Raw genomic sequence first — 11,581 nt, 5'->3', positions numbered from 1 at the left:
GGTGGGATGTCTTCCTCCACATCAGTTCCATCCAGTGCGGCCTCCAGTCTCCTCCCCACTGCTAAGTGTGGGCATGTGGGCTCCAGGCACGTCCCGGTGATAAGAGTCACCAAGACTGTGCAGAACGTGGACTACGTGAGGGGCCAGCGGAGGCGGCTGCTTCGGCCAGCAGCTGCCTGCCCAGCTCAAGGGGCCAAGGCCGGGAGGCCAGGCTGTGGGGTCCATTGTCTGCCTGCTGCCCCCACCCCCTGGCAAGCACAGAGTCAGCCGTAGCCGCCTGGCCGCCGGCACTTGGCAGAAGCTTGGTCCTGCTCCCCCACGCAAGCACACCCGGACCCGCACGTCCTCGCCTGGGCCTGCGGCCACCCAGGCATAGGGCTCTACATAGACCACGATCACAAAGGACTCTAGGGGGCACTCTTTGGGCACTGGCAGGCCGTGGTAGGCGAGGCTGGAGGTGACTTCTCAGGGCTGGAACTCTGGAGGATGGGTGGGTGGGTGGGTTGTGATATAGGATACAGACCAAGAAAGGGGCTAAGGGACCTGTAATGGGGCAGGGAAGTGGGGTTCTGTGGCCCCACGCAGGGTGGTGTGGGAAAGTCACTGGAACGTCCCTGTTAGATTTCTGGGAGCTGAAATGGGTTGATGTGTCCCCTGTCTTGGGGACTCAGATTCCTTAGCTGACTGCCATGTGAGGGGCCAGAGAAGGCACCCCTTTCCAGGTTCTCTGGGCTGATATTTGGGGTACTTTCACTCTTCCTGACCTCACTAGGCCTCCACAGAAGCCAGTGCCCATGACGGCCTGTCCTGCTTAGGGTCTCACGCTCTTCTCCATCAAAATGCTGTGCGGAAGGGCTTGGCTTCCTGGGGCCAGTGCTCTTGCTGAGGGGACTTCTCACTTTATCCCCAGTCCCCAGCTCCAGATTTCAGGACCAGAGCGGTGGCCTCTGATCAACAGGTTAAAAATAGTCCCCGTGGCTCTTCTCCCTCCTCTGGAATGCTGTTGGTCTTGGCATCTAGGGCCCTTCCAGCCCTGCCAACTCCCACAGCATGTGACATTGTCAGGGGACTCTAGGTGTGAGGAAGTCAGCCCAGGGGCTCATGCTGCCTGAATGCAGGTGAGGGCACAGAGCTGGACTGAAACAGCTGCCAGGGCCACGGGACTGCCACAGGGCACAGGCGCATAATAGGCCCGGTTCAGAGCTCAGGCTGGAAGCGAAACAGTTTGGCCTGCAGGCTGGTCTGTCAGGTCCTGGACCAGGGCCGGGCCCGGGATGTGCTGCCTGGGCAGGCGCCCCCAGAATCGGATGAATCCATCCCAGGATATAGAATCAGGGAAAGTCAAGACTTGACAAGAATTCTGAGATACTCTGGCTGATCTTCTCCCAGGCAGGAGAAGCGAAGGGTGGGGACTGAATTCATTGGAGTAGCACTTCCTTTGCAAGCATGAGGCCCTGGGTTTGGTTCCTGCCACCCAGGGCAGGGGTAAGGAGAAAGAATCTGGTACAAAATCTCTCTCTCTCTCTTTCTCTCTTTCTTTCTTTCTCTCTCTCTCTCTTTCTCTCTCTCTCTCTTTCTCTCTCTCTCTCTTTCTCTCTCTCTCTCTCTCACACACACACACGTAGCCTGGGGCTGGAGAGAACAGAGGTTAAGATGCTTGCCTTGCATTGCATCAACCATAGTTGGATAAACGACACCCAATAGGGTTATCCAAGAACCACCAGGGGTCTCTGAGCTCAGAGACTGGATTAAGCCCTGAGCATCCTTAGTTGTGGCCCAGTCTCCAAAATAGCAGCCTGCTAAAGAATCTTGAGGGCTCTAGTCTTGGGGTTCGGGGCTCAGGAAGCAACTATATCTTAGGCTATACAGTAACCTTCACCTAAAATCACTATTTCTCTCTTGCTCCACCAAAGATGTGGAATGGGCCTAAGTCCCCCTTACAAATTCCTTTTGGGGCCAGAGAGATAGCTTAAAGGGGCTGAGTGTATGCTGGGGTTCCGAGTCCCCATCCTGATATGGCAGAGTCACTTGAGCACTGAGCTGCGAGTGGCCACTGAACATGAAACCAGAAATAAAAGAAAGAGCCGGAGGTGTGTGACTTGCATGTCGCTGATCCAGATGGATCTTTGGCATCCCAGAGCACCTCCGGGAATAATTCCTGAGTGTGGATGGAGGAGTAACTCCTGAGCACCATCGGTTGTGACCCCAAAACTAAAAATAAACACAAAATTAAAAGAACCCTCCCACCTTGAAGCATGGTCTGGAGTCTTGGGGTGATCATCTCTGCTTATTATCTCATTGAACCGGTGCAGATAGCATGGAACCATCTCTGAACTTTCCCTGTTCCAAGCACAGAAAACTGATTTCCTTTCCTTTCCACCTCAGGCCTGTGCTTGCCCTCCTGGTGTCTCTGCCACCCAGTATGGTTGCTCCCCAGCTTTTTGTTTCCAAGCCTGGACTTGCTGAGGGCCAGGCCAGGCCAGACTGCAGGAGGATAGCAGGCTAACCCTGGGATACTCCCTCCCCCCACCAGGTTTCCCCGTTACTCTCCACCCATCTGCTAGAACCTGAGGGTGGAAGAGGTGGGACTCTCCATGTGACTTAATCTTTAGGGACCCTAATGACTGGGGCTTTTATCTTGAGGGCTTGGAGCCCAGGTCTCTGCTTCTTACCTTGTACTACAGGCTAGCTGGGAAGGATACATGTCCCTCATACCCCCCCGGCAGGATTTTGATGCAGCAGGAGCAGCTTCAGTCCTGAAGGTGCACAGTGATGGACACTATGAGAGGCTATCTCCAGGAGTGCCTCACCAGAGCTGGGTGGGCCCCACTTTGACCTCACTCACAGACACAAAGAAGAGCGCTAGCCTGGAGTGGCTGGGTACAATGCCTTCCTGATGCTGTTGTGTTCTAAAAGTCACTTCATAGTTTAAAAAATAAGTGTTAGGGCCAGAGCAATAGCACAGCGAGTAGGGCCCTTGCCTTGCAAAATGGCCGACCCAGGTTCAATCCCCGGCATCGTTTGTGGTCCCCCAATCCTGCCAGGAGTGATTTGTAAGTGTAGAGGCCAAGAGTAACCCCTGAGCATAGTTGGGTGTGGTCCAAAAAAATCAAAACCAATCAAAAGAGTTAGGGGGAAAAAGTCACTTCATAAAGAGGCTTTTAAGCTTGTCCATCACTTGCAAAGCACAGAGGGGAAAACTGAGGGTTGTGCAAGAGCAGTGGGTCAGCTACACCATCAAGTTCTCCCACACTCCAGTCTGTCTGCTTATTACTGGAAACGTTATCCCCAGGATTTTCTTTCTCCTGAGTTAATTTTTCTGGTATCATGCCTAGAGGGGCTTAGAGGACTAGATGTGGTCCTGAGGATCAAACCTGGGTCATCCACATGCGAAGCAAGTACCCTATTTACTGTACTATTGCTTTGGCCCTTTCCTTCCTTCTGGATAGCTCTCTTCAAATCACACTCTTCAAATTCACCTCACATTTCCCTTCCATCCATCCATCCATCCATCCATCCATCCATCCATCCATCCATCCATCCATCCATCCTATCATCCTACCATCCATCCATCCATCCATCCATCCATCCATCCATCCATCCATCCATCCATCCATCCATCCATCCAGGAGAACTCTTAGGAAAAGTGCTTCTCAGGGAGATTTCACATCCTCACAACTCCTTTACATCCTTACAATAGTAACTTTCTCTTCCAGGAGCCCCAGATACAGAATCTTCTGGTCATTCTACAGAGGAGACGCATGTATCAGTTAAGTTTGACTGATACAAGCCAGGCAATGCAGTGTGTCTTGGCTCATGCTCTTGAAAATAGAGGTACCTGAGGTTCAGGCTGGTTTGACAGCGGCATGTTATCAGGGATCCAGACTTCTTTTCTTATTGTTTTACGGGGTATAAATTTCACATTTAAGGTAATCTTTTTTTCCAGACAACTGCTAGAGCTTCAGAAACAAGAAGGAAAAAGAAAGGGCTGGGACCATGAGATGGTTCAAAGGACTAGAGGCCTGAATTTGATTCTTTGAGGTGGTTCACGAGCCTTTCAGAGTGACCTGCAGGGCCCAGAGAGATAGCACAGCGGCGTTTGCCTTGCAAGCAGCCGGTCCAGGACCAAAGGTGGTTGGTTCGAATCCCGGTGTCCCATATGGTCCCCCGTGCCTGCCAGGAGCTATTTCTGAGCAGACAGCCAGGAGTAACCCCTGAGCATCGTCGGGTGTGGCCCAAAAAAACAAAAACAAAAACAGAGTGACCTGCAAACATTGTGTTGTGAGTAGTTCCTGAGCATCTCCTCTGAGTGTGAGTCTAAAATAAACAAACAACAACAACTACAAAGCCAAAACTAAAACAACACACATACACTCACAAAGATAAAGAAGTAGAGAAGGGCTGAAGAAGGGAGCCCCCTTTCCCTTTAAAGAAGCTTTCTGAAAACCACACTCTTGTTTTTGTTTTTTAGTTTTTTTTTTGTTTTGTTTTGTTTTGTTTGGTTTGGTTTGGTTTTTGGGCCACACCCAGCATTGCTCAGGGGTTACTCCTGGCTGTCTGCTCAGAAATAGCTCCTGGCAGGCACAGGGGACCATATGGGACACCAGGATTTGAACCAACCACCTTAGGTCCTGGATAGGCTGCTTGCAAGGCAAACGCCGCTGTGCTAATCTCTCCGGGCCCCAGAACTGTATTTTTTATTCATTTATTTATTTTTGGTTTTTGGGTCACATCCGGCAGCACTCAGGGGTTACTCCTGGCTGTCTGCTCAGAAATAGCTCCTGGCAGGCACGGGGGACCATATGGGACACCAGGATTCTAACCAACCACCTTTGGTCCTGGATCGGCTGCTTGCAAGGCAAGCAACGCTGTGCTATCTCTTCGGGCCCCTGTTTTTTAGGTATTTGGGTCACAACTAGCAGCACTCCTGGCTCTATGCTCAGAAATCGCTCCTGGCAGGCTCGAGGAACCATATGAGATGCCGGGATTCGAACCACCGTCCTTCTGCATGCAAGGCAAACGCCCCACCTCCATGCTATCTCTTTGGCCCCATCTGAAAACCACACTCTTATGTCCCTTTGTGCATAATGCCATTACCTCGCTCCAAGAGAAACTGTGCCACTTTGTCTTTCTAGAGGCCAATCTGGATAAAAACTGAGGAGGAAGGGGAGCAGGGCTGTTGGAACATGGTGCCTGCCACAGCTCCTGGCTGTCTGTAGTTGATAGGGGATAGGGACTTGGAATGGGTGGGCTACCCAACTCCCTCCCGCCAGCAAGCTTGGTTCTCTTCCTGCCCTCAAGCTTCTGTTCTTCTTGAGACCCCTTACAACCTGTACCTGCAAGTCCACTTTCTGCCATAGCTGTTGCTCACCCATTGCAGAGCCAAGTGGTCCCCTCATATCTTCGGACCATAGCACAAAATATAGCCGTTTTGCTCCCATTTCACAGTCAAGGGAATTGAGGTACAGAGAAGTTGATATTAAGTGCTTTCCTCTCTTCTCCACAAGAGCTTTCCCTGGAGAGAGGGATGACCTGAGATCTCTCAGACTCCCACAGAAGGTCTTTTTCCCAGACTGGCCAATCCCAAGCTCCAGGACTGGCCAGTCTGGGAGAAAAGAAGAGGCCCCGACCTCAGCGCCAAGGTGTCTCCTTGGCACTTCTTCAGTGGCATGGTCAGTGGATGTGTCTGAACAGGGTCTACTGGCGGCATGGGGATTTTTTTCTGGTGCCAGGTGCTGACCACAACGCCACACCCTCAGAAGCCTCGTTCCCCTGCTTGAGTGTCCGAAACACCAGAGAGGAAGGGCAAGGAGAGGGCAGCCTGTAGCACTTCCCTTTTGTCTTTCCTGCCAACCGGGGCACAGAGGAGTTGTAGAGGATTGAGGCCCCTTGTTCAGTGACCCCTCTGCTGGAACAGAGGACACCTGTTCTGGCTGTCTCAGGTGAACTATCCTTGTGTCTCTGTCGGCCCGTGCTTGCTTGCTGACCCCAGTAGGTGAGGTCACTGCTCTGGCCTTAGGGTAAGGGGAAGTGCTCTGAGCGTCATCTTGGTCACAGCCACTACATGGCGTTAGTAATATTGCGGTAATATCTGCCCCAGATCTCTGGCCAAGACGAAGGCTCAGGAGCTGTGACTCATGTCTGATAGTCAACAGAAGGGCAGTCCCTGCTCAGCACCAATGCTGGGGAAGATATTGGGGATGGCCTGAGACCCAGACATGACCCTGGTCTTAGGGGAGTTTCTGCCGGAAATAGGTACTGAGCCAAAAGCACAGACGTGAGAATGGAAGCCCCCCCACTCTGCTCTCTGTCCACCTCCACCAGGAAATCTTCCTTGATGAACTACTTTGGGATTATTCTGAGGTTGACTTTGGGGTTTCCAGCTCTGTAAGATGGGATCTCTCTCTCTCTTCTCTCCTCTCTCTCTCTCTCTCTCTCTCTCTCTCTCTCTCTCTCTCTCTCTCTCTCTCTCTCACTCACTCTCTCACTCTTTCTCTCTCTGTTATATTTCTGTTCTTGCATGTCTAAGTAATAAGTACTCACAGACCCTGTGCTAGGAAAGGGCAAGGGCACAAGCAGAGAGTTTGTTATCATTCATTCATTCATGTGGAGGAGAGACTGGTGAGCCTCAGGGACTCAGTCCTGGACTGGAGAAAGTGAGGCTGAAAGCAAAGAGTGACACTCATTTCCTGCCTCTTGTGGACAAGGATTCAATTCCTTGGCATGGGAGGGGGCCAGGAGCTTGGAGAATTGTAAACTGGGCCATGCATGGTCCAAGATCATGGATGCTCAAAGGCCTTCCACGAGTTGGGCCACTCAGGATAAGCTCAGAACCCCTTGCACTGCAGAAAGTTCGCAGTGAGATCTGGCCCTGATTAGTGACACAGTTCCCACCAATGGCAGCTGTTCCAAGCATGATGTGATGTATGCTGACCTATCTCCATTCCTTACTGAGGACAGTGCCTGCTGTCCCGTAGCTCAGGGAGTCTGGGACTCTTCTCCCATCATATCTAGGAATGCTAAGGGAGCGGAAAAAGGGCTCCCTTTGGATTGTAGGCTGAGGGACCAGTGTGGTTCCTCCCACACACACCTCCAGCTCTGGTTTCCCTCCAGATGCTGTGGCCACTAGGCACTGTCAGTGTCCCTTTGAATTCCATTTACACCCCCAGATAGGGGAGAGTGTAGTTCTGACCGATGGCTCCCTCTCCCAGTTCTCCCCCTGTAAACCCCTCTCCAGGCATGGAGACTTCCTTCCTTGCCTGCCTTTGTCCCACTTAGTCTCTTTCATAAAAGGGAACCAGAGGAGAAAGACATCTCTCCTTTCCTCCCTCTACCCCAGAACCTCAGTTCCGATGGATTGGTTCTTCTGCTTTTTCTTTTGGAGGTGTCCAGCTGTCAGAGAGTGAGGGTACTCTGAGTAGGAGAAGATTCAAACCCAGGACCAGTGATCACATTAAAATATACACTCTTGCATTCTGCTTCTAGGGACTGATTGTCCAGGGCCTGAGTGATAGAACTCGGGTTAGGTGCTTGCCTTGCACGTGTCGTCTCACCTGGGTTCCGTTCCCAGCACTACAGATGGTCCCCATAAACACTGCCAGGAATAATTCCTGAGTGCAGAGTCAGGACTGATCCTTGAGCATTGCTGGTGTGGCCCGAGAAAACGAGCAAAAATATCCCCAAACCAGGGACTGACTGTCCAGGCAGAGAAAGATCTTTGAATGCTTCATTTTATTTGTTTATTTTTTGGGCCATCTAAGATGTTCAGGGTTTACTCCTGCTCTGCACTCAGGAATTATTCCTGAAGGTTCTTGGGAGGATAGGATGAATGCCAGAGATTGAACCTGGGTCAATATCCTACCCATTGTACTATTGATAGCTCCAGCCCCTAAATGCTGCCTTTATTGTTGTTGTTGTTTTTGTTTCTGGGTCACACCCGGCAGTGCTCAGGGGTTACTCCCGGCTCTACACTGAGAAATCTTTTGCTCTTGGCAGGCTTGGGGGACCATATGGGATGCCAGGATTCGAACAACCGTCCTTCTGCATGCAAGGAAAATGCCCTACCTCCATACTATCTCTCCAGCCCAGCATTTTAATTTAAAAGAAAAAATTATTTTGTGGTACTAAGGAATCAACCTAGATTCTACCACATGCATGGCAAGTACTTGACTGTTAGGCCACGCCCCCAACTCAGGACTGCATTTTCAGTCCTTGTTTCTGGACCTCATCTAGTGGTGCTCAGTGGTCACTCTTTTTTTTTTTTTTTTTTTTGGTTTTTGGGTCACACCCGGCATTGCTCAGGGGTTACTCCTGGCTGTCTGCTCAGAAATAGCTTCTGGCAGGCACAGGGGACCATATGGGACACCGGGATTTGAACCAACCGCCTTTGGTCCTGGATCAGCCGTTTGCAAGGCAAACGCCGCTGTGCTATCTCTCCGGGCCCTCAGTGGTCACTGTTGACTTTGTACTTGCAAGCTGCTCCAACAGTGCTCAGAAGAACATGTGGTATTGTAGCTTGAACCCTGGTCTCCTGGTCTCCCGATGAAAAGCATACACTTAGCTTTTTGAACTCCCTGTCCAGCCAGAGCCTTACATCTTAAAATGACCCTCATTGTGGCTCACCTCAGTGGCCAAGAAACACAGTCACTATTGACCTGGCTTGAATTCCCCGCTGCCTCTCTTGGTCTCTAGGTGACCATGGGCACATATTGTCAAAGCCTCTATGTTTTTTAATTTGCATATTGGGACAACATTACCTATCTTGAAGACTTTATGGGCAAGTATGCTAAGTGCAGCATGAGTCTGGCATATAGAGGGGCCGAATAAACATTGTTCATTCTCTTTTTATTGGTTTTTATTTTTCGGGCCACACCTGTTTGATGCTCAGGGGTTACTCCTGGCTAAGCGCTCAGAAATTGCCCCTGGCTTGGGGGGACCATATGGGACGCCGGGGGATCAAACCACGGTCCTTCCTTGGCTAGCGCTTGCAAGGCAGACACCTTACCTCTAGCGCCACCTTGCCGGCGCCTTTTTATTGGTTTTTTGTTTTTAGTTTTTGAGTCATACCTGGCAGCACTCAGGGTTACTCCTGGCTCTATGCTCAGAAATCGCTCCTGGCAGGCTCGGGGGATCCTATGGAATGCTGGGATTCGAACTTCCATCCTTCTGCCTCCATACTATCTCTCCAGCCCTAAGGAGTGTTCATTCTTATTCCTATTTAGGTTGTTCCTGAACACAATTGACTTAGTTACTTCTGGTGAACTGATACTGCTCCTTGGTCCCACCATTTGGGGATCCAAATAGGGGGAAGGAGGGGAATTAGAGGTTAGAAATAAAGGGCAGTACAAGGGGGAAGCTCTGCAGAGTAGGCAGGGAAAGGGTTTGCATACCCCCAACTCACCAACGCAAGGACTCTTGGCTTAGAAGTAATCATCTAAATCAAACACACAATAACCGTTGCCAGGTTCTGCTTTGAGTCTTTTAAGTGAGGCAATGAGCAGAAGAGGGAATGTTAGCCCATTTTACAAATGGGAAAATAGAGGTGCAGAGAGGTCAAGGAAGTTGCCCAAGGTCACAAATCAGTGATTAATTCAGGGCTGGGGTTTTAATCCAGGCAGTGGGCTCTTAATATTGCTACTCTCTGGCTTAGGCCCCACTTGGGACATGCCTGGGCTTGCTGGGCTGAGTTGTCTAAATGGGGTTCTGGAGCTCTGGATGGTGGTAGAGGAGGCGCTAGTTGTATAGCTGGGGCTTTCTTTTTTTTTGATTTTTGGGTCACACCCGGCAGTGCTCAGGGATCACTCCCGGCTCCACACTCAGAAATCGCTCCTGGCAGGCTCGGGGGACCCTCTGGATACTGGGATTTGAACCACCGTCCTTCTGCATGCATGCAAACACCCTACCTCCATGCTATCTCTCCGGCTTTCTTGAACTATTCAAACTCCTGCCATTCTCAGCTAGACATCTCTGCTCCTCCATGGTTGTGCTCCCTCTGCCCCTCCCGGGCAGCCAGTATTCACTTTTTCCTTCCTTCTTTCTTTCTTTCTTTCTTTCTTTCTTTCTTTCTTTCTTTCTTTCTTTCTTTCTTTCTTTCTTTCTTTCTTTCTTTCTTTCTTCTTTCTTTCTTTCTTTCTTTCTTTCTTTCTTTCTTCTTCTTTCTTTCTTTCTTTCTTTCTTTCTTTCCTTCCTTCCTTCCTTCCTTCCTTCCTTCCTTCCTTCCTTCCTTCCTTCCTTCCTTCCTTCCTTCCTTCCTTCCTTCCTTCCTTCCTTCCTTCCTTCCTTCCTTCCTTCCTTCCTTCCTTCCTTCCTTCATTCCTTCCTTCCTTCCTTCCTTCCTTCTTTCTTTCTTTCTCTCTCTCTCTCTCTTTCTCTCTTTCTTTCTTTCTTTCTTTCTTCTTTCTCTCTCTCTCTTTCTTTCTTTCTTTCTTTCTTTCTTTCTTTCTTTCTTTCTTTCTTTCTTTCTTTCTTTCTTTTCTTCCTTCCTTCCTTCCTTCCTTCCTTCCTTCCTTCCTTCCTTCCTTCCTTCCTTCCTTCCTTCCTTCCTTCCTTCCTTCCTTCCTTCCTTCCTTCCTTCCTTCCTTCCTTCCTTCCTTCCTTCCTTCCTTCCTTCCTTCCTTCCTTCCTTCCCTTTCTTTCTTTTATTTTATTTTTTTTGGTTTTTGGGTCACACCTGGCAGTGCTCAGGGATTTCTCCTGGCTCTATGCTCAGAAATAGATCCCAGCAGGCTCAGGGGACCCTACGGGATGCTGGGATCCGAACCACCAACTTTTTGCATGCAAGGCAAACGCCTTATCTTCTTGCTATCTCTCCGGCCCCTAGTATTCACTTTTTCAAGCTGTGAGCTTCTGGGCTGCCCAGGAGCTGGTGCTGGGCTCTGTCAGTCTCATGCTGACTTAACTCAGAGCCCAGTGATCAAGGAATGAAGGGAAGTTCAAGAGCAGCACAATGTGCCCTGCCTGACGTGAATCTGTGGTCCCTGTCCACTGCTCTGTCTCACTACGGGATGTGTTGGGCATTTGAGCACCGGCCCCTTTGACGGCTGTTTATGACCCAGAGAATCACTCATTGTCCCCACCCTCAGCCTTAATGAGGGCCAGAGCCCACTACGACACCCCAGTCAACCGCACCATCTGTTTCCCTTTAGGAAAAGCAGTGTGACCGGTGAGCAAGAGCCCAGAGTGGGGAAGACTGGGGGTGGCCCCAGGGTTATTTCCTTCCCTGGAAGACAACTTACCTCCCACCCTGAACAGCCTCCTACTGGAGGTCATGCTGGCAAGCTCAGCCTAGCAGCTAGTTTCTTCTGCAGGCTGGAGTTGGGTTTAGTGGTGACCCTGAGGAAAGGCAAGGTACCCCATTGTGGTGGGTTTCCTGGAGCTGAGGGAAGCCAGATGTCGGTATCAGCAAAGGCTCTGAGTACAGAAATGGGCAAGACACAGGGATGAAAGAGGCCATCTTGATGGTGGTGTTTGTCTTCACTCATCTGTGTGCTTGCTGGGCATTGACTGGTCCCAGGGATCACATGGAAGCAAGGATATAAGAGGAAGGGCCCTTTCAGAGCTTGGAGGTCAAGGTTCTTTTGGA

Source organism: Suncus etruscus, chromosome 18 (genome assembly GCF_024139225.1).
Source record: "Suncus etruscus isolate mSunEtr1 chromosome 18, mSunEtr1.pri.cur, whole genome shotgun sequence".
Classification (NCBI taxonomy): Eukaryota; Metazoa; Chordata; class Mammalia; order Eulipotyphla; family Soricidae; genus Suncus; species Suncus etruscus.
Note: the sequence above shows the minus strand (reverse complement) of the source record.